The sequence below is a fragment of the Manis pentadactyla genome, chromosome 1, assembly GCF_030020395.1.
Source record: "Manis pentadactyla isolate mManPen7 chromosome 1, mManPen7.hap1, whole genome shotgun sequence".
Lineage (NCBI taxonomy): Eukaryota > Metazoa > Chordata > Mammalia > Pholidota > Manidae > Manis > Manis pentadactyla.
In genome coordinates this window covers 215,269,256-215,293,369 of record NC_080019.1, presented here as the reverse complement: position 1 = coordinate 215,293,369, position 24,114 = coordinate 215,269,256, and positions in this window count along the sequence as shown.

The following is a 24,114-nucleotide window of genomic DNA, read 5'->3' as shown; positions in this document are numbered from 1 at the left end:
AGTCATCTTCAACTTCTCCTGTTTCTGCACATCCTTTAAATACATTTGTAATCCAATCTCTCATCATCCCTTCAAGGCCACGTGCTAGTTCATACCACCCCCGAGCCCCTCTGCCCGTTTCATTTTCCTGAATTGTGGCAGTACCTTCTACTCATCCCCCTGCCTTTTCCTTTGCTTCTTTTCCATTGACTCTCCAACTGCCTAGGTGATTTTGTAAAGACCTAAGTCACGATACCCTGCTTCTTCTCAAAATCTGCTAATGACTTCCCATTTCACCAGTGTAAAACCTAAAGTCCTTAAAAGCCACATAGGATGTACACACTTGATATTTTTCTGATCCTGCCACTTGCTTCGCTGCCCTGAGCTGACTCTACTTATTCTTGTTGCACTGTATTTCTTGTTATTCCTAGAATAGCTCAATCACATGCCTTCCTCAGGGCCTTTGCACTTGCTGTTTTATCTACTTGAATCATTCTTCCTCTGGCTCACTAAATGGCTGGCATTTTTGGGCCATTAGTCAAGGTTCACTCCCACAGTGGGTGGCCTGACCTGTGTAAAATTTCAGCTCCTGCCACACTCTTCCTTTCTTGTTTATTTTGGCTGGACATTTTTCACTAATACGGTATACATTTTGGTTGTTTAGCTTGTTTACTTTCTGGTCTGCCCCCATTGGAATACAAGCATCATAAATGTCAATTGTTCATTGAATGTTAGAGTCTAGAATAGTGCCTCATTCACAGTAGCACTCATCAAACATTTATTGATGAGAACATGCATTCAAGGGATGAATGAACTTCTCTCAACCCTGGAATATGGCAGGATAACCCTCATAAGGCTATTGTAAAATTAACTGAGGTAATATTTTTCAAGTGTTGAACATAGTACCCAGATATATTAGTTGAAATGAAGTAGGTTATTAGAGTTAATCTTACCTTTTTTAAACATTTTTTTTATACATGGCTACTAGAAAATGTAAAATTACATATGTGACTTGTGTTATATTTCTATTGGACAGCAGTGGTCTGGAACCTGTGAGATTCCAGGTGAACTCTCTGATGGTGAAGACACAAGTGCACCATGGGATATTAACCCAATCATATGGAAAGTCAAAAAAGGCAGAACTTGATAAAAGGAGGAGGAGGAAGTGATGCAGGTATGTCAGTCAGTTTGGAGCAAGAAGCAGATGGTACATTAAACCAAGATAATGTAAGTATGCTTGCTAAAGGGATTATTCACAAAGGTGTGGACAGACTGTAGAGATACCATAAGGGGTTTTCACTATACTTGGGTCTGAAGGGTTGAAGGGAAGGAGCAGTTACTAGAACCTGGAAGAAAAGAGATGCATATAGAGAGGGCCATGTTAGGAGCAGTTACCTTCAGTCAAGCCTCACAACTAGCCCGAAGGAGACCCTACAGAGATGGGGGAGCCAGAGGAATAAATATCCTGACCTCATTCTCCTCCCTCCCTCTGATCTCCCTGGGGCTCCCCATTGCCTGAACTGATAGGAAGCCAGAGAACCAGAGGACAGGGAGTCTTTTGTGGTTGTCTGTGCAGGTCAGCTTCACATGACAGAGGGATGGAAGGATAGGGGATCTTAAGGGTCCAAGAGGAATTATCTGGCAAAGAGGTATTCTTATTTTCATACAAGGATGACTCTCCAAAGAGCTACAGACTGTTTTTAATTTCCTTATGTGTGATATTAGCCCTTCGTGCATGTAGGCACTGAACAGAAACTTCTAAATATGTGTCTCTCACTTCTGAATGAGCATATAACACTGAAATGTAAGTAGCCAATGATAATAAAATCATAATTCCATGTCAAATACAGTTCATATCTTTTCTGTTGGTCTTGGACTAATTCCTTTAACTGTGGGGAGAATGGTATTTATTCCACAGGTAACTACAAATGAAAATGCTCTATGCTGTTGAGGCTCTGCAAGGCTGCCTAACTGTTCATCAGCAGACGTACAAGTGCTCTGCCAGTGTTAATTCTCTGAAGAGTTATAGTCTCTCCTGTCCCTCCTCCCAAGCTCTAGCTGAGATACTGTTGGAGCCCCAGAGACAGTAAGTGGTCTCCACAAAGACATACTGAAAACTGCTGTCAGGACAGTGATTAGAATTTCAAGTTCTTGACTTAAGCTTAGAGAAGTTGACTGCACAGGCCTCCAGAGAGAACCCACAGCTGGTTGGCAACTTTGACTGAATGCAGCAAGGTCTGGTTTAGCCTCAGTGCCATGAAAAATTTCCCTTGAGAATCCAGGACCCTCAGAGGAGCACACCTTTGACTGGGCTGATTACTGTAGACCTGGTCCAGAGTACTTCACAGCCAAGAGCAGCCTTCCCAGAAGATGGTTGAGTGGTTTGTTTCATCGGTACTTCTCTTGCTTCTATTTCTTTGATAAAGCTACACACTGATCTACTGCCAAATGTATTGCTATTTAGGGGAAATCACAAATTAATGAAATGTGCTTCAGCATTTATTGCTACATGGAAAATGTGTTGTACCGGCAAGTAGAAACACCACGGTAATCACAGTTAATAGAATCAGGGCTCCCTGATGTTTCCTGCAAACTGTCCTTGTTCTTCGCTCCAGAAGCACTCAACCGATTTGGAACTTCTAACGCCAGGAAGCTCAAGCCCATTGATGACTCTGGTAAGAGCTCATTTCCATCATTACCCATCATTATCTCTTCTGAAAATTTATTAGTTTAATATTTGGTATCTCCTAACACAAATCTGGTACTTTCTTTCCATCTATGTCAAAATAATTTAAAATAACAGAATGGCAAAGCATAATGATTACCCATCTATGCCAGTTAGTAGATCAAAGGTGCTGATGTGAATTTTCTGAAGAGAAAAAGATAAGCAGATGCTATTAGGCAAACAAAGAAATGACAGAAAGCACTCTTCAATGTAAGTCAATAGATTAGCTTCACTTCTGTTATGTAGTAACACCCTGAGCATTTATCCGTCCTTTTAAGGAGCCAGGCAAATTTATTCAAAGCCTCTCCTGAATAGTTTAATTATAGAGTACATAAGAATACCCAAAAAATGAGATGTGGTCCTGCTCTCAAAAGCTGACATCTAGAGGAAAGAACAGTTCTCAATTTAGTTATCAATTATACACTAAGCACCAGCAATGTGCAAAGCTCTCCACCAGCAGCCAGAGATACAGCATGAAATAAGGTTGTGCTTGCCTTCATGGTGTCTGCAGTCTAGCAATAGATCTGTGTGCTTTAAACCAAATGGGAAAACTGTCTTAGCAAAGGCTCCTTCAAACCAGACTCAAAGGGGAATTTGTATGTAGAAGGTTTATTGAATAGTGTGATTGCGAACAAATCCTGTATGAAAATGAAGAAAGCAGAATTGAGCAAAATGAAACTGAAGGCACAGCCAGTCTTCTCTGCTAGAACAAGAATGACTTTCAGAGTTGTCCCAAATTGAGCCAAGGGCCCGTGCCCTGGCGAGGCCTTTTAACCGTGGATAAGCTGAGCCCTGAGGACACAGCTGGAACCCGGGAACAACATGCCCTGCAGCTGGTGGCACACACAGCCTGTCCAAAAGGCCAGCTCTGGGTGACACAATCAGATACCATGTAATTCACCCCTGTTGCTTGTTCACCTTGTCTGTGAACAGTTTCTCCAGGATTCTGTTTAGTCGCCTTTCCTGGTGAGACTTCCAAAAGGAAGGTTAGTAGAATGAACTGTAGCTTCCCCTAATGCACCTGGTCTTGAGCTTGCCACGGAGCCTGGCCACCATGCCTTTCTCAGGCCATCGCAGCTGTGCTTGTGCATTTCCCAGTCAATTGAGTGGGGCTACCTAGAGTCTCCCCCTCGAGTCACCAGGTATCAAACTTGTTCTTTGCTGCTGTTTTATATAACATCAGCCCTATGTCCTTCACATGATCAAGGTCAGTTACCCCTGCCAATATGTTGACTCCTTTCCTGGCCTCTGGGTCTCTTGGCATGAGGAGCACAGAGTGACGTGGCTGTAAGCTCAATGAAACATTTACTGGGCCCTTCAAAGCATAGAGTTGCTGAACCAAGAAACACAAATTACCCAAGTGGGCTACTTTGCATGATGGTAAGTGGGGTCATTTGTATTCTACCTGTTGGAATATGAACTCAGATGGCTTATCTACTGGGGATGTAGAACTGTATCATTTTAGTTGACTTATGGGGTTTACGCCATCCTGGAGGACAACACCTCATCCACACAGGACTTCTCTCCTGGCTGTTATCTCAGCTGTATGTGGAAGAGCTAGGTCATCACTCATCAAGCTGGTGGCTTTTGTACTAGAACAAGGACATTCCATAGTCAGGTGCACACTGACACACCTCCTTTGCTGTAACAGGGGTGACTTTAATTCACTGCAGTATATGTGGGGATCCTTTATCTGTCAATGATATGTCTTCCAGCTTTGTTCTTAAGATTGAGTTGACTATATTTTTGACCCTTTGTATTTTCATATAATTTTAGAATAAGTGTGTCAATTTATACATGTGCACACACTGTTTATAATCTAAGTAAGATTATATTGAATGTACAGATTGATTTGGGGAGAACTGCCATCTTAACAATACTGAATCATCCAAACTATAAACTCAGTGTACTTCTTCATTTATTTATGTCTTTAATTTCTATCAATAATTTCTGTGTACAGGTTCTGTACATCTTTTATAACTTAGTTTCTAGATATTTGAGGTATTTTATGTTATTTACAGGATCTTTTCATGTGATTATCTATTTTTATGTACCTGCTCTATAGAAATGTAATTATTTCATATTGACCAAATATTCAGCCAACTTGCTAAGTGCACTTATCAAATTTGATAGTTTGATTGCAGATTATTTTGGATTTTTAGAGGGACAATTGTGTCATATGTGAATAGTGACAATTTCATTTCCTCTTTTTCTGCCCTTATGCAGTTTTCCACTTGATTTATCCCGCTGGGTCAGATTACTAGGACAGTGATGAATGAAAGTAGTGAGAAAGAGATGAGCATCTTTAACTTATCACAGTCTTCAGGGAGAAGCTTTAAAGTTTCACCATTCAATATGATGTTTGCTGCAGGGTTCTTGTAGCGATCTTTTATCAGATTTAGGAAGCTCTCTTCTATTCCTCATTCACTGAGAGTTTTTATCACAGATATGCATTAAATCTTATCAATTGATTTATCACGTCCTTTGAGAAGATCGTGTGCTTTTTCTCCTTTATTAATGTAAGAAATGAGATTTATTGATTATTTTTAATGATATAAAATCTTGTATTCCTGGAATAAACATTTCTAGATGTTCTTGCTGATATAATTACATGAGATTTTTCTGATCCTTGGCATGGATATAAGGATATTTTGTGTGTAGGAGTGACATCAATACTTGTCCTTAAGAGCATAAACTATGATAAGTGAATAAAGTACGTTTCTCTCCTTTCTTCACTTCTTGCCACATAGCACTGTTAATTACCCAATGGTTCCCAAGGCTTCATTGATAATGGAGAGTAGTTGCCAACTCCTTCATTTTGGGCTTTGCTAGGTGGCTTTGGTGAACAGGTGCTTGGTACAGGTGATAGGGAAGGACATTTGAAATGTGCTTTCATCGTTGATTTTCTTACTTATACTTCTGCCATTACCAAAGAAGAACATAGTTCGGGTAACTGTCACCCATTCAGCTTGGACTACAGAATGAAACAGGTAGAGTAGAGGTACCCCTGCTGAAGTTCAGGGGAACAACCTGAACAGAACTATCCCCAGTTGACCTGCAGACCCACAACTTAAGGCAAAACCACCCCCAGCCAACTTGTAGATATGTAAGAAACAAATGGTCATTTTTGTGTGATATTGAGATTTTATAGTTGCTTGCTATGCAGCATAATTCTAGATACAGCTGACTGACATATTTGGTATGATTGAACATTGTTGTATTGAATACCATAAATTGAATATGAAATATTGTAAAGATGTGGGATGATGGTATTTCTTTCCATATAGGAATTTATCCTCTGACATGCAATAAGAATAGGACCAGCTCATCTAAATCTAATCAAGGACTGAGCTCATCTTAGACTGAAATACAGGAATTTTTCCATTTTTTGTTTTTGTTTTTTAAGTTCTTTCTATCACTGATGTACTCCTACCTCTAGAGTAAAACTCTTCAGGATTCCAAATGAGAGTTTGTGTGCTTCCTAGGATTTCTCCTTCTTTCCGTATCATGAACTACAAATTTGGTCTCCCTAGCAATGTGAAACTTCTGAAAATGACTTTGCTTTTAAGATAATTTCTGCTTAGCTTCTCAGTCTTTCAACACTGTTTAGGTAGCATTCAAGAAATGCCCTAAGGGAAAAAAATAGTGATAGCATTCTCACTTTTATTCAACTCTTTTTCAGAATTTTAGCACTTTGTGCTGACTGTATGGCAGACCAAAACTCCCATGTTTGCCTCCCCAGAACAATGAGAATACTGAATGTTCTGGTTTTTCTGACTCGCAATAGCTTTGATCTGCCCAACCTTTTAGCCTGGGTCATTCTCCAAAACTCAGCATATTTCTATGGGGGACAAAATATGGAGAATGTTGTACTTACCTCAGTAAACTTCTGTTTTATACAAAAGTTATGTTGGCCCCTCAAATGTGAAGCAATTTTAGTAGTTCACCCATGCTTTAAACAGATTTTAGTTTAGTTTAGTTGGCTTTTCTAGACTGTTACAAGCTAACGTATCATAGAGAAAGTGGAAGTGATACTTTTTAAAATATTTCTGAGACACATCAAAATCTGTTCATTTTCCTTGTCATGTAATATTCCATTGTGTGAATATATTTAATTTATCCATTCTTCTGTTCTTAGACATTTTTTCAGCTTTTTGGTAGTATAAAAATATATAACATGGACATATTTTACATATATGCCTTGGTAAACATATGAAATAATTTCTCCAGGGTTCAAACTTAGGAGTACAATTATGAGTTGTAAGATGTGTAAATGTTCCACTTAAAAGGTAATGCCAAACTGTTTTCCTAAGTGGTTAAAATGCATTCTCCTTATCAGCAAATAGTTTTATTTTTCTTAGAATGTATCTACTAGTCCTCTAGTTCATATTAGTACACATTTGTTGTTTTTTCCTAGTTTTTTGTTATTATGGACAATGCTGCTCTTAACAGCTTTGTATGTATGTCTAGGCACTTATGAAAAAATTTCTCATGGGCATATACTTCAGTATAGAATTTCAGAGTCATAGGTTATATCAATGTTCAAATTAAAAAGTAATGCCATACTATTTTCCAATGTGGCTCAATTTTTACTCCCTACTAGTAGATTCTGCTTGCTTACGTTTTTCTCTTTGTATTTATATCAATTCATATTCTATTATATGACTTACTTTTAAATTTTCTATTCACTTATTAAAATGTAAGCTCTTTTGGGGAAGAAACTTTTGTTTTGTTTTGTTTTGTTTATCCTATCACCATACTTACATTACCTAGTTCTGAGTAGCCAATCAATAAATACTTGTTGAATCAATCAGTGGTGAATCAAAATAAGGAAGTTGTGGGAAGATTTGAGTGGGGAAAGATGATGAATTTTACTTTGAACATACATATAAAAGAGCATGGACAAATCCACCTGGACATTGCTGACACTTAGCCTGATAGCAAGCTGTGTGTGCAGCCCAGGAAATAGGTCCATATTTCTTTCATATGTATTCTTAACCAACTCACTTCTCTATCAAAATTATTCTTGCCTCTATGGGTTTACATTACATTGACTAGTACATTTAATCATCTTTAATATTATTCTGCCACTTAGAATTATCATGAATGTGTATGTTCCTAGACTATAAATCCTATGATACCACATCTTCATAGTGGTAATACAGTATTATGGTTAAGATTTGTGCCAACTCTTGGACTAAGCTACCCTGATTCAACCACTAACTCTAAAAGTCTGGGTTCAGTAAGGAAAATAGAATCACTATGAATATTATGAGAATAAAATATATAATAAGGGAATCAGAGCTTAAGCTAATTGTAAAAATAGCCACAAATTTTTCTTGTCTTTATCCATGACCTTGCATACATTCTTTCCTACTGAGACTGGGTTTGGCCATGTGACTTGCCTTTTTTATTGGTACAATATCAGATGTGATGCAAGCAGATACTTAAAGACTTCTTGAACAAAGGAACTTCTCTCTCTCTCTAATGCTGTTTGCACTCCTGTAAATACCTTGTAAAGAAGCCCAAGTTGTTCTGTTGCAAAACATTAAGCCATGCAGAAGGGAACTTAGACACCTTGGTAGAGAGCCTTCTATGTGCTAAACATGTGAGGCCAGCCAAGATCATCTAGCTCCCAGCCAATCCAGAACCTGACTGCATATGCATGAGGAAACCTAACAGTGACCAGTCATGCTGACCCAGACCAGATGAACCACTAAACTGCCCCCAAAGACATGTGAGCTAAATAAAATGTTGTTTTAATCTACTAAATTTTGGGGTGGTTTGTTAGAGCAAAAGGTAATCAATGCAATGCTTACATGCAAGGTTAGGAAACTGGAAGCTCTACTTGGATTTGAGTCATTAGCAAGTCTAATGTGAGCATTAGAATGTCTAGAAAGACCAGAGCTCAAGGGAAATTTGTAGAAGCCTCTGCACCTAACGTGAGAGTGAGTGTCTGTAGTGTGCACTTCAACTATGAAATCACTTTGCTTGAGGAATCCAGCACATCAGGCTGCCACAACCGCCTGAAGACAATGGCTTTTCTTCACTGACCTGAAGGAGCCCAGATATTCATGGTGCCAGGTTCAAAACGTGCCTCTCTTATAGCCTCAATGAAACTATGCTTGAGTACCCTTCCCTAGTACCCCAGAGGAGAGCAAATTGATGCCCCTAGACTACCAGGAAGGTGTGGCTTCTCCTTTCCTCTTTCTCTCTGTTTTGTTTTGTTTTCTATACATCAGCTGCCTGTGCAATTCTATCTGGAGCTCCCCCTGTGGAACTAGACTGCAGCAAGCTCTGTGTTTAACATTTTCCCTCTACAGTGTTATTCACATGATTTGTATTGAGGAAGGTGAACAGGCTTGGAACGGCTGCTGCAGTGAATTCTATGCTGAGTCCACCAGACATGGGTAATGTTTCCTTAGCCTTCAGTGAGCATGAATTTGTACCATACTAAACCTTCATGTTTATGTCACATTCCCTTATCAGTATCTTAGAAGAGAGAAAAGGGTCAAACTTGACATCTAATTAATATTTTATACCTCTGTTATATAAAGGGATATCTTTTCCAGCTCCATTAAGTTTAATATTTGATATCATTTTATAATAACTGGCTTTTTTCTAAATTAAATGTTATATTTTTAGTTGAGATTTTCAAAAGATAAGAAAATGGGTTATTAGTTCAGATAATGTTTTCTCTTCAGCTCTTGTAATTTTCATGGAAGTATGTATCATGTTCTAATTGAGGGTAGGCTATTAATCAAAAGAGATCAAACCTATTTTAAAAAAAGAGAGAGAGAAGGAATCCTTTCACTATGGTGATGAGGCCTAAAACTTCCATGAATACTCAACTAAGCAAAAAATGTAATCACATAGTAACTGCTTCTCCACCCAGCCCCTACACTGACATGGAAAAGTGACTCCAAGGGACTGAGAAATTGTTGAGGTGCTCTTTCAGCACAGAGGCAGGGGGAGAAACTAAATTAGAAAGGAATGGAAATTGCTGAGTAGTGAGGAATATAAACCACATATTTGAGACAGGGAAAGGGAAGAAGAAAACATTGTAAAGAAGTCGATAAGGTTCTGAGATAAAAATAAGCTTTCTAGGCTATGGAATTATACAGGCAGCTGATGTATAGAAAACAAAACAAAACAGAAAAAACGGAGGGAGAAGCCATAACTTCCTTGTAGGCTAGGGGCATCTATTTGCTATTTGCTCTTCTCTGGGTTTCTAGGGAATGGCACTCAAGCATAGTTTTATTGAGGCTATAGGAAAGGCACAGGCCTAGACATTTTGGGCAAACCACATGAATGTACATGAGAATTCTGAGTACTGTCTTTCCAGGATGAGTTCAAGAACATGTATACAGTAGCATGCTTTAATATGGGAAATCCAGAACTTGACTATAGTCAGGTATTTTCCAGAAGTCTTGAGACACTGTGGCATCAGCTTTCCTATGCATTTGATGGTGTATCAAGATTTGCTCAAAGCAACAGCTCAAAGCAATAGCACAAAGCAACAGCTCAGCTTGGTTCTTGCTTCGGCTTTCGGAAGCTGAACTGCCTACTGTGTTATCATTTCTGTCATCTCTGAACTTATGCATTCACAATAATATTCTGATCCTTGCTGAGAAGTGATAAAAATACTATGACTAGTACTTTTGTGTGCCATCTGCTCTGAAGATCCTTGTATCATTGTACTCATAAGAAGGTGCTGAAATTGGTGTGAAAGCTTGGAAATGATCTCGTTTTCTAGGAAGTCAATATCACTGCTTTGCCAAAATTCTAGATTGAAGGTATAAGGACAAGTCTCAAGGGGTTGTAAGAAGGAGCAAGTTCTTGAAATATGATTACAGTTCTAAAGAAGTGACAGAAACAAGCTTGAGCCAGCTTCTAAAAATATGCTAAAAATATTCTCTTCAAGGAATAAAAAAATGCTCAGTTTGTGGGATTGCTTCAGTGAGATTTTAATTTTACCACTAGCCAAATCTTCAAATGCAGGATTACAATAGCAGAGAGGGTAGGTAGTGAACCTAGTATTGAAGAACATTTATTTCTGCCATCTAATGTGACACATCAAAATTTGACTGCCAAAATGCTTATTAATAATTTTTCTTACTATGTTTTTAAATAAAAGAGATTTAATTTTGTATTCCAGAACTTCATTTATTTTTTAATGCTCAGATTATTTATTTTGCTACATGTCATATCCCAGAACTTTATTTTATGATACATTTGTTTTATACCTTAGCCTTGGTTCAGTACTGATTTTATTTTTTGGCTTTTTGATAGTTCACCAAATGTGTATTTGGTGTAGCTTTAATGTTTTTCCACTGAAAAGGCCTCATTTTTTCAATAATGTAAATAGCTAATTTTTCTACCCAGTCCATCCATGTTGGCAAATGCAACTAAAAGCTCTTTGTCCTCCATTATTTTGTAATAAGGGAGTCTTCAGGGCAATAGAAAGGAAGAGGCACCCATCCTTCTCATATCCTTCTTATCTGTGTCCAAGATTTCAAAACTGGAGGCTGTCATTTTCCAACATTAATGACTATAGATGGAAAATACTGAGATATTAATGACCCCATTTGCCCGTTGATATATTAATTAATCCATGTGGAGAATGGCCTGCCCAATTCTGGGATTCAAGTTCAAGTGGAATGCCAGAAAGTAGACTCATGTATCATAGCATCATTCAGTTAAGCTGGGTGTACGTGCTAGCAGTCCCAGCTTATATCCAAAGTAAATGGAAGCAAGATGGGAAACTTCCATTTTACCCTTTGTGATTTAAATATCTCATTAAAACATACTTGCAACATTATTTCTGTATCTGTCTATGAAGAACAAATGGCACAAGAATTACCCTTCCACTGTAAACAACTAGAAAACTAGAGAAAAATAAGCAATGGCTTTCAAACATCAAACAGTAGTTTATGACCATGATGACTAGGAGAAGGAAATCAAATTAAATTATTTCTATGATTTCCATTAGAATTTCTTAAGCAGTTCTCAGGCCACAATGCAAGCAGAAGAACAAAGCCTGACAATCTTGTTGCATTAAAAGAAGAGAAAGCTGCTTTTGGATAGGAGAGAACTGCCGAGGGAGAGAGTTTTAGGGATTTGCACAGTGTCCCTTTGAGTGTTTGACTGAGAAGTGATCTGCACATGAGTGGGATGAATTTTCCAAGATCAGGAAAGAACTACTGGTAAACATTAGAATGAACAATTCACAGAGCACACACCAGGCTGAGGACATCTGCATTTCCAACAGACAAAGTGAAAAGGTCTTGTAATAGAACAATTGGTAAAGATTCCTAAAGAGACATGCCTTAGTAGCAGGGCTAAATTAGATCCAGACTAAAGTTTATCCTGAACCTGCCATACAGAGGCTTAAATTTAAAAGAAAGCCCTGAAAGAATGTGATTGACCCACACAAGCACGTTACTCTGTGGAAAAACAAAATCCAGCACAAAACATCATAAAATTAACAATGTTCAGCATTAAACAAAAAAAATTACCAGACATGCAAAGAATTAATCTCCAGAACTAGACCCAAATAGGTAAAAGAACTTTGAAGCAATTATAAATCTCAAACTATGCTCAAAGATGTAAGGAATAATATGACTATGTGAAGAGAGGAATAGGCATAAAGAAGACCCAAATCAACTTCTAGAGATGAACAATTCAAGACTAGAACTTTTAAAATTATACTGGATGGGATTAACAGGTGAATTAACACACCCACTTTAATAACTAAGATTTTTAATACTGGCCATATCAAGGGTTGCAGAGAGTGTGGGGGCCTTGGGCCTCCCAGGCATTACCATATGGAATGGTTTTACAACCACTTTGGAAAGCAGTTTGGCAGTTTCTTAAAATTTACATTTAACCATATGACACAGCAGTCCAATTGTGGGTATTTACCTTAGAGAAATGAGAACATAGTTTCCACACAAAATGAAGCACTTATGCCAGGTAAGGCAGTGCATACATGAATGAACACCTCCTTACTGAAGCACAGAATGTCTGAATTTTCAACACAGATGATGGTGTAAATGTGCTAGCAGACTCTTGGATGAAGACATGGATAGGTTTCTGTTTTTTCAATAAAGAAAAAAAATAGAATAGAAGACATCAATAAAAAAGAATTGAAGAAGCTGGGATAAAGGATTGCAAATGCAACTAGCTTGGAGAGTTCATGAGAGAATAATCACAAATTGATTGAATTTAAAGTCCTTTGACCCACTTGGGTCAATAATAATAATTCATATCCCATGTCTCTTAAAAGTACTCAGATGCTTGAACAAAAAACATGCATATAGCAAGTTAAAGGCTGACACAAATCTTGTTCCTTGCCATTCTATTTGGGCATAGTACTGAAAGAGAGTATCTTCTGCCACATTTTTTGAACACTAATCTGCTCAAAAGGAAATACATTCTCTTTGTTCTTTTTCGGACTCCAGTTAATCTAACAATGGAAATGAAAACATTCTAAGAATTATAAATGTTGACCTCATAAAACTTTAAGGGAAAGAGGATAACATACGTGACTGAACAATTTACATTGTCCTAGTCATTGGCATTCGACTAGCAGTTTTAACATAATCAAAGATACTCAGGGTTTAATTTTGTTTTTTTCATCAGACTTCAGTGTAATTCTATAAACTATCTAAGCATTGGCCCTGGAATATTTGTTCTAACCATAAAGAGGTGTGTGTGTGTGTGTGTGTGTGTGTGTGTGTGTGTGTGTATGTATGTGTTAAGAAGTTATTGATGGCAAAGAAATAGTTACATGTAGCAAAAGCAAGAGGGATTTAGTAGGTCTCATAAAATGCTGCATCCAGTGCTGTGACAAGCCTAATAATGTCAAAGAAATGGGAGGCAATAAAGTCTTCCTTTAATTTATGATTGGCGAAGCATCTGCTAAGATGAGGTACATAAACCACAGGGCACAAGGATGAGAATATGTATGCCTTACCACAGATTGTACTGGAGAGAGGAATAAAGAAAAAAATCCCACAAAACAGGAAACTCCACATCTTCCACAATTAATTGTGCTGAGAATTATTGGTTTGTATCAAAATGGTTTTATGCAGTATTTAAAAGATTAAACAACTCCTTCCCCTACTACCTAGTCTTTAAGCACATATTTATTTTTTTTATTTAATGAGCTTTTGTTCTAATAAATGACTGTGTTGACTTTCTCATTTATGCTTGATTGTTCAGTGTGTTTACATATTTACAAAATAGAGCAGATCTTACATTCATATATTCATAATGTTATTCTTTAGCTCCCAGCTTTCCTTCCAAGTTAGGTTTGAATTCTCAGCATCTTAATGGTTCTTTAACAAATGCATTGAGAATGTAAGGACCTTTTTTAATGCAACATTTGTTCATGCTTGGAAGTTAATTGCATGAGAATTCTCTTAGAACTCTTGAACTGTAGGAATTTGGGGTAGTACCATAGGATTTAAGCTTGCGAAATTGTTGCAAAATGTAAATGACTTTAATATTTAAGGCAGTGGCATTTAGGCCAAGATTAAGAACATCCCCTTGTAAAACAAAACACTCTATTATTCCCTACTAAACTCTCTTCGAATATACCAAAACTGTGACTATTCCATATTCTAATGCATGAAAATTTAAACTGTACATAGTGCAGCTAAATGCAAGCCCTCAGAGATGTCAACCTGAACAGGTAGATTTGACAAGCAGCCCCTGACTCTCATTTTGTGATGATATTCACTGAGAACTTACTGTAAGTAAATCACACGCAAGTGGGTATGAGCATAATTTAATGTGCTTAGAATGTAGGTGATTTTGCTTCAGGGTTACACGGAGGTACTTCAAACGAACGCAGTAAGAAAGAAGAAGGACAAAGAAAATACATAGTTTCCATTTATCTGTGTCAAATTCTGCAAGCAGATTTAAATTTTTATTCCCTTTATGTTACAGCATTGTGCCTGCTTATTCTGCATGCTCATATACTTATTGGCATATATTTATTGAGGCAGATTCCCAAATATGAAGTCTTAAAAATGACTGTCTCACAAGCATAAATATCATAACATACCTCATTGCTGGCCCCTTGCTTCAAAGACAAAGGAAGCTGAGAAGTAAAAGTATCTGTCTTGCCTCAACATAGATTGCAAGTGACAAAACATACTCAAAAGTAGGTCTTCAATTTTTGAACACAGTAGATTTATTCTTATGTTATTAGTCAAAAATATGAATAATTTCTATTTTTAATGAGTATTTTAGCCATATGGAAATCTGCTCTGTCCAACTTCTTGGGGTAATAAATTGCTTAATGGTTCTTACATCTAGCTGTATTGTGGAATAATCCAAAGGAATTATTTCTTTAAGTGGCAGATATTACTGGGCATGAAGCTTATAGACTGTCTTGAAATTCTGAGACAGAATCCTAGCATTCTGTCTTTGTACTAATAAGCTCCTTTCATATTTCTGTTGCACAGAAAGGTGTGGAAATTGCTTAGAGACTAAGCTTTCTGACAAGGCAGAAAATCCCATTTCCCCACTGGTCCTATGGCTCTTGCATGTACCAGTATTTCCATTAGTCCAGGAGAAGAATTGTTCACACAAAATTGGGGTTTAAGAAAGTGTCAAGTACCTACTAGAGTTAGGCCGTTGGTAGAAATTGAAATAAGACAACAGTTATTTCCCTAAAGATTGACCTATCGTTTTTCATTTCCCTAATAAGATTCTAGTTATATGCATTAGTCACTTACCCAAGCATTTCTTCAGTATGTACATTCTTATTATTTTAAGTAGGCAACTATAAATATTTCATATTTTAATGAGCTATTTCAAGCATAGAGAAACATATAAGATCTAAGGTAACAAATTCTAGGCTTCTGGACAAATTATGACCCAATGAGTCCAAACGTCAGATAAAAATACTGGCTGTGAAGTTATGTTGTGCAAAAAATACATAATAACCTTTGTTACACTGGTCTGCTTTATTGTTTTAATTACAAATTTCTCATTGAACATAATTTGTAACAAAGTAAAATATTATATGGAGCATATCCTTTATATCATACACAGTAATGTTTTAAAAAATTAATCCTTTTTCCCAGCTTGTTTTTTGTTTCAAAAATCTTCAGACCTATATAAATGCTGAAGTGGTATATATAACATTGCATACACTTCCTCTAGATTTATGATTGTCAACCTACCCCCTCTGTATGTTTGTCTATCTACCTACACAACTTTTTTTGCAAGGGGTCTGATCATAAAAACAGTTTGCAAGAATTAAAACTCTTATCTCTAAATATTCTGGTGTACACGTCTCAGGAAAAGACACTTCTCCTCTCTGACCTCCATACTACTATCACACCTAAGAAAGGGTTATTTATATTTCTGCCAATTGTCATCAGTTGTTTTTATAGCTATTTCTTTTTAAAATTCAATTCCAAAACTATAAATATTTCATAGCATGCAGTCAAATAGCATGCATGGAAATTTTTTTTAATGTCTTTTAGCCTCTTTTACTCTAAAATGGTTCCCTGGCCCTTTTTTGTTTTTCACGACATTATGGTTTTAAAGAGTCCAAGCTCAGTTTTGTTTGTTCATTGTTGCTATTGTCATTTTTTGCAGAATGTTTTTAATTCTGAACTTTCTAGTCAGTTTCTCATAATTTAAACTAAGCTAAAGATTTTGTCCGAATACATAGGTGATAGTAAGTATTTATTATTATATCAGGAGGCAGATCATGTGTCATTATTCCATACTGATGTTGCTAATTTGTTAACTAGATGAAGGTAATGACTATCAGGTCTTACCCAATATAGAGTGTCCCATTTACACGCACCATGATTATGTCAATCAAAGTGGAGCACATTCTATAGTAATGGGCTGTTCTGCATACTTGAGCCAGACTTAGTGATATTTTATTGTGCCACAGGGTTGAAGGAAGTAGCTTAATGAAACTTAGTAGATGTGTAGTTCTTGGAAGTCATCTGGTTTTCTACTGGATAGAGCCTCTTCCAAAGAAATGTTCTATGTGGTACCTCTCATTAGTTTTTAATTTCTTTAACTTTTTATTTTTGATGAGATTCTTAGGAAATTTCAAAGGGTTTCAAAAAATAGTGCTGTGCACCCTTTACTCAGCCTCCTCCAATGTCAGTATCTCCCCAAACTACAATGTATTACCTAAACCAGGAAACTGGCACTGGTACCACCCACAGAGCTGATCAGATTTCACCAGTTATATACACACTTATGTGTATGTGTTGTGCGTGCATGAGCACACAACCCCCTGCAATTTTATCACATGTATGTATGATAAAAATTTATCACATGCTTCATACACAAGCAAAATACTTAATTCCTTTGTGGTAACCCTCACCCTCCTCACCCCATTCTAACTCCTGGAAATCACTAATTTGTTCTTCATCTCTATGATTATGGTATTCCATGAGTTTTATGTCATTGGAATCATACAATAACTTTCATTTATAGATTCGCTTTTCTCATTCAGCATAACTTTCTTGCATAGATTAATAGCTCATTCTTTTTATTCATGATTAGTATTCCACAGTATGAATATACCAGAGTTTCTTTAATATTTACCAATTGAATAACATAAGGATAGTTCCTAGTTTTTTATTGTGACAAATAAAACTTCTGTCAACACTAATGTACAAGTTGTTGTGAGAAAGTAAGTTTTCATTTTTCTGTGAAGAATGTCCAGGTGTGCAATTGTTTGGTTGTATAGTAAGTTTTAAAAAGGTGTAAGTTTTAAAAAGAACTACCAAAGTATTTTCCATAGTGGCTGTACTATTGTACATTCCCCCTAACAGTGAGTGAGTGATCCAGTTTCTTCTCATCCATGTCAGCATTTGGTATTGACACTACATTTATCATGTTAGATATTCTGATAGGTGTGTAGTGATATCTCATTGTGGTTTTACATTGGATTTTCCTAATAGTTAAAGTTGTTGGACATCTTTTTATGTGCATATTTGCCTTCTGTATGACCTCTTCAGTGAAATGACTGTTCATATCTTTTGCCATTTTTAAAAACTGGGTTGTATTTTACTGTTGATTTTGAGAATTCTTTCAATATTCTAGATATTAGTGCTTTGTCAAATATCTGATTTGCAAATAGCTTATCCCATTCCAAAGCTTATATTGTCATCTTAATAGAGACTTTCATACAAAAAAGGTTTAATTTTGATGAGGTCCAATTTGCCAATTTTTCCCCTTTTGAATAATGCATTAGGTGTGAAGTCCAAGAAGTCTTTTCTTAGTCATGTATCCCAGTGATTTTCTCCTGTTTTTTTTTCTATATATTGTATGCTTTTTTATATATTCTACTCTATGATCCACTTTACACATCAAGTTAATTTTTGCATAAGAATCAAGGTTTAGATTGAAAGTTTTGTTTTGTTTGTTGTTTGCCTATGGATATTCAATTCATTCTATGCCATTTGTCAGTAAGGCTCTCCATCCTCTGTGGAATTGCTTCTACTCCTTTGTAAAACACTAATTTGGCCTATCTGGGGTGGTCTGTTTCTGGGTTCACTATTCTGTTCCACTGATATATGTGTCTGGGCCTCCACAAATAGCACACTGTTTTGATTCTGTAAATATATAGTAAGACAATGTTTGTAGAGTAATTCCTCCCACACTTTGTCAACATTGTTTTAGTCATTCTCATCTCTTCCCATAAGAAGTTTAGAATAAACTTTCCTATATCCATCAAAATAATTGCTGGGATTTTGACAAATACTAGATTAAACCATAGATCATTTTTGTAAGAATTGGAATTTTCATTGTGTTTAGTCTCCCAACCCATCCATGTAATATGTCTCTGCATTTCTTAAGGTCTTTGATTTCTTCCACCCGAAAATTAAATTTTTAGCACACAGATTCTATATTTATGCTCTCTTAAGTGTTTTATTAAGTATTATTTTCTGGAGTGATTGTAAATGGTATTGTGTTATTAATTGTGTTTTTTGTGTGCTCGTTGTTGTATGTAGAAATGCTATTGATTTGCTTGATGAACTGTGTCCTAAAGTCTTGCTAAATTCTCTTTTCTAGAATACATGTAGGTTTCTTGGGATTTACTATATAGACTCTCATGTCATCTGCAAATAGAGATAGTTTTCTTTCTTTCTTTACAATCTGTAACACCTTTTATTTATTTTTCTTGCCTTGTTACACTGATGAGAACTTTTGGCACTTGGTTGAATAAAAGTAGTGACAGCAGGGTTTTTTACTTTGTATTCAGTCTTAAGGATTAAAGCATCCAGTTTTTCACCATTAAATATACTGTTAGCTGCATTTTTTATGGTATTTTTGTTTTTTATCATGATAGGTGTTAAGATTTCTTCAAATGCTTTTTCTACATCAATTGACATAATCATGATTTTTCTTCTTCAACATGTTGGCAGGTTACATTTGCTGATTTCCAAAAGCTGAACCAGCCCTACTGGTGTTGACATTTTAGCACTTCAAATGAAGCATAGAAACGTTTCTCACATTTAGGTCTCTTTAGCCTTCCCACTTTTGAATATAATTTTCTTACCTATTCTTTCTACAGACATTGAACATCACAGCACATGATGTTATAATTTTTACTTCAACCACAGAATATGATTAAAGGAACTCATGAAGTGTAGTCTATTGGTTGACCTGTGTTCTTACTCACTCCACTCTTCTTTTTTCCTTTCTGAAGGTTCCCATTGTCCTCTGTTATCTTTTACTTTCTGTTTAGAGAGCTTCCATTAGCTATCCTTTAAGGGTAGATCTGATAGCACACAATTTTCCTTTATTTCCCCTTAGGTCTTTTTTGTTTTTGTTTTTGTTTCTTGTTTTCAGTTGACAGATATTTTCTTGAAAAATGATGTGTCACTTCTGACCTTCTTGGTGTCTCGCCAATGGGTTTCAGCCCCAGGCAAGTTCGCTATGGATTCAATGTGACCAAAGAAATTGACAGCAAACGTTCTTTGGGGTGAAAGGGTTTATTACCCGGCTTGTTCTCCCAGTGGTAGGTCGAGCACTAGCATCTCTACCTCCACCCAGAGCACTGGGCCGAGCTCTCTGTATAGCACAATAACAGCTTATTGCCTAAAGATGTGGAAGCGGTAGCCTAGCAATAGGTCAGTTACATCATCAGGTGGTTTAAGTTCAGTGAGGATCCTGGCCATAGGAACCCCAACTTCCCCACACTCCAACCCTCCAGGATTCTCCCCTTACAATCGACATGCTTTCAATGTTCCGCAGTGGTCCCTGTGCGAGAAAGCTGGAGCACTGTAACCAGATTCCACAAAAGCAACAGAGGATAACAACAAATTAGAGATAAAAAAATAAAAATACAGCAAGATTTTGATACAGGTAACAAAAATTATGATAATCCTCAAGCCAGAGGAAGTTCCCAATCCACAAAGACTTCAGGGGCGATAAGATACATGTTTTAATGATACCAACATAGGCAAATCTTGCCCATCAGATAAGGATGCATGCAAGAGAGTGCTCCTGTTGTAGGACTGTAGCAGGAAGGGGGTCCCTTCCAGGTCTAGTATACCATACTTTTACTCCTTTCCCAGTGGGGGTTACTGAAAGATCTGTAGATATATGCGCTGACCATAATGATAAAACAAAACTCCCTGGTAAGATGCTCCTACCTTCTGGCCATTCAGGATATACTACTGTGATCTTTGGGGGCCACTCTGCTGTTATTCCAGGAATACACAGGAGGCCAGCTTCCAGGCCTTGTCCCCAAGGTACCAGGAGAGCCAGCCATCATTGGTCCATGTGTCGAAAGGTCCAAGGCCATATACACTCAATGGAGTCTCCAGGGTTCAGTGCAGTTGGTGCTGGCAGCAAGATGTTATTCTGATGGCTGAACCTTGGCTTCAGTGATTCCTCCTTGGTTTGTACTTGCAGTTGTATAAGGGAGGCAGCCATATGTGTTAACATGTCTACAGGGCTCAGGGCTCCCTTTCAGGGTCTCTCATTCAAACACCATAACACGGTCCATAAGCGGACTGACCATCCTCACAGACTATTGGTATCTAACTTTAGTCTGGATTTTAACAAGCCATTGTGCCTCTCTATCATGCCTGCTGCGGTAGGATTGTATGGCACATGAAACTTCCATTTGATTCCCAGCTGTTGCACCCATTCTTGCAGTGTATGTCCAGTAAAACAGGTGCCCTGATCACTCTCAATTACCTGTGGTCGGCCATAGGCAGCAAAGAGACACTGCAAGTCTCTTTCAGTCGTCTGCTGGTCTGCACAATGGGTAGGAAAAGCAACCAGAAGTCCAGTAGCTGTGTCCAAACAAGTCATCACATACTGATATCCTTCAGACACAAGTACAGGCCCAATATAGTCTACCTGCCTCCTGACGAGGGGTATAGGCCCCTTAGCTGTTGTCCCATGTTGCTGTGGAACTCGGTTTAAGTCCATTTTGGAGCACACGACACACTCCTGCTGGGCTCTACTAATTTCTTTGAAGGTCAAAGGCAAGCACCACCAACGGGCTACAGCCCACATTGTCTTTTGCCCTGCATGCAACAAACGCTGATGTAACCATTGGGCTACATCAGAGGCAGGCTTTCCTTCTAACCAATGTATCTGGGCCAATTTATCTGCTTCATCATTTCCTGGGGATGCCAGTGGCAAATGACCTGTCACATGGTATACTGTAATTATTTTAGTCTGACCACAGGTCCATAAGTCCTGTCACAATTCTTGCCCCCAAAGGGGTTGGTGATCAACCAGCCAGTTGGCATGGTACCCGGTTGGTAGCCACAGTGTCAAGTCCTGATAGAGCCCAGTTGTCAGTGCAGACAACTATAGGGAAGGGCTCCTAGGTAATCACAAGCCACACAGCCCACAACTCTGCCCATTGGCTGCTCTTCCCCTCACCATCTTCCATCCGTATTGTCTCAGTCTTAGGATAGAAAGCTGTGGCCCTCCATTTTGGGGGCTGCCCACAGCTGAAGCCATCTGTGTACCGTGCATCTTCAGATATAGGGGCTTTTTCCTCCCGATAGGGACTGTCTGCTACTAATGGTTCAAAAGCAAGTTCTTCCTGATTTTCAGTAGTATATGTTACCAGCCCCAACAAATGTTGGAGTTCTTCATTCAAGGGGCTACTACAGAGGGCACTATGCTGCTGTAGGTAAGCACCCCACTTGGTCCAGTCTCGTACCCACCCCAAGATGGGACAGGTGGTTATTGCCTTTATCAGGGCCATTCCAGTGATGGGTTCTGTAGCAAGGTGTGATACACGGCAGCCAGTTGTTTTTCTGTCAAAGTGTATCGTACCTCTGCCCCTTTCCAGAGTTGTGACCATAATCCAACGGGTTGGCGAGTTCATTCAAGCTGCTTGCCAGAGACCCCAGCCATAACCATCTTCAGTCACATGGACGTCCAGCTCACAGGGCCTTGATGGGTCTATCACACTCAAGGCCTGCATGGCCTTGACTGCCCATTTTGCTGTAGTAAAGGCAGATGCACATGTCTCATCCCAGTTCCATGTGATGCCCTTTTGTACCAACAGGTATAAGGGCTTCAGAATTTGTGCCAAGTGCGGGATAAACACTTTCCAGTAGCCTGGAAGACCCAGAAACTCCTGCAGCAATGCTACAGCTGTGGTGGTAGGAAAAGCCTGGACTTTATCTGTAACTGCTTCTGGTATAACTTTGGTGTTACCCGACCAGATGACTCCCAAGAATTTGACAGACAAACCTGGTCCCTGAACCTTGGTGCTGTTCACAGCCCATCCTTTCTTCTGTAAATGTTACAGCAGTCTAGGTGCTGCACCTTCTAGATCTGAAAGAGAATTGGACATGAGCATGACATCATCAATATAATGGTACAGCCGCACTGTTGGTGGTTTCTCCCATGTAGTCAAGTCCCAGGCTACAAGTCCATGACAGATGGTGGGGCTGTGGAGGTATCCCTGTGGAAGGACAGTGAAAGTCCATTGCCATCCTTCCGACGTGAAGGCAAACTGTTCCTGACTTTTCTGCTCAATGTCAATGGAAAAGAAGGTGTTAGCAAGATCTACCACATAATGATATGTACCTAGTTCATGGCTGAGGGTATCCATCAAGCCTGCAATAGAGGGGACAGCAGCATGCACAGGGGGTATGACTTTATTCAGTTCTCTGTAATCCACAGTCATACGCCAGGAGCCATCTGGCTTTTTTACTGGCCACACTGGGGAATTGAAAGGACTATGGGTGGGCTTTATAATATCCACCTTTTCCAGTGCCTGGAGAGTTTCTCCAATCTATTTATGCCCTCCAGGCAGTTTGTATTGTTTGGTATTAGTCACCCGCTGAGGCACAGGCAAAGCTATGGGCGGGTGCCTAGCATGTCCCCTCAGAACTGCCTTCACCACATGTACTCCCAGTCTGAACTCACCTGCAGTGGTCTGCAACCATAGACCCTGCAGGATATCAATCCCCAAAATATACTCAGGGAAAGGAGATATATACACAGTATACTCTTCTCAGGGTAGATGCCCTATTCCCAAAGGGATTTGGGCTTTTTTCACTCTGATAGCCTTCCCCCCATATCCATCTATGATAGTGGGGGCCCCAGGGAACTGCTCAGGGTTACCATGAATCAGTGAACATCCAGCCCCAGTGTCCACCAGAGCAAGGACACGTTGTATGTTTACTGGGGACCAATAGTTAGCTATTTCAACATGTGGCCTCCCCCGGTCCCTCAAGGCAGATACCTTGACCTTCCCCTCAGTCAAACTGTGTTCCCCAATCACCTTCCTGTGTGGGCTCAAGTGAGGTTGGCTCGCTGTCCAGCAGGAAGTCTTGCAAACACACAGGCTGGACTCGTGGCTCTGTCTCTGATCTCTGCCTCTTTGGTCTTAATCACTGCAACTGCTGCTCTGGTTTCAGCTGTTGCCATAGCTCTAGTAAGATCCTATTTGACTTCCCATCTAATTTCCTTCTATCTGCTCCTGCTCGATTTAAATCAACCCACATCTGAGTCCTTGTAATCTTCATGGGGCCCTTTAAATTCTTCTTGTGAGTAACAGGTCTTATTTCTTTATGGATTCTTGTTGCTTCAGCCTCTCCTAAGTCTGCTACTGTATGTGTCACCTTGCTATGGGATGCTGTAAGTGAGGGGAAAGAATGGCCACTAGAAACTGAAAGAGGGATGTAGGAGCCATATGAAGTACAGTATTTCTCATCCCAATAGTGAAAATCTATTCATCTAGGCCATATTTTTCTGAACTATAGATGGCATTTCTTATGCCTAGCTCTTGTAACACCTGTTGGAGCTCAGCATACATCTGCCATCTAACAGGAGAGAATGGCAGATCACCTGGATTTGGGCCACACAGCATGAAGAGCAGCCATAAGCCAATTGAGGAGGGAGGGACTCCTTGGGGTCTGATGTGC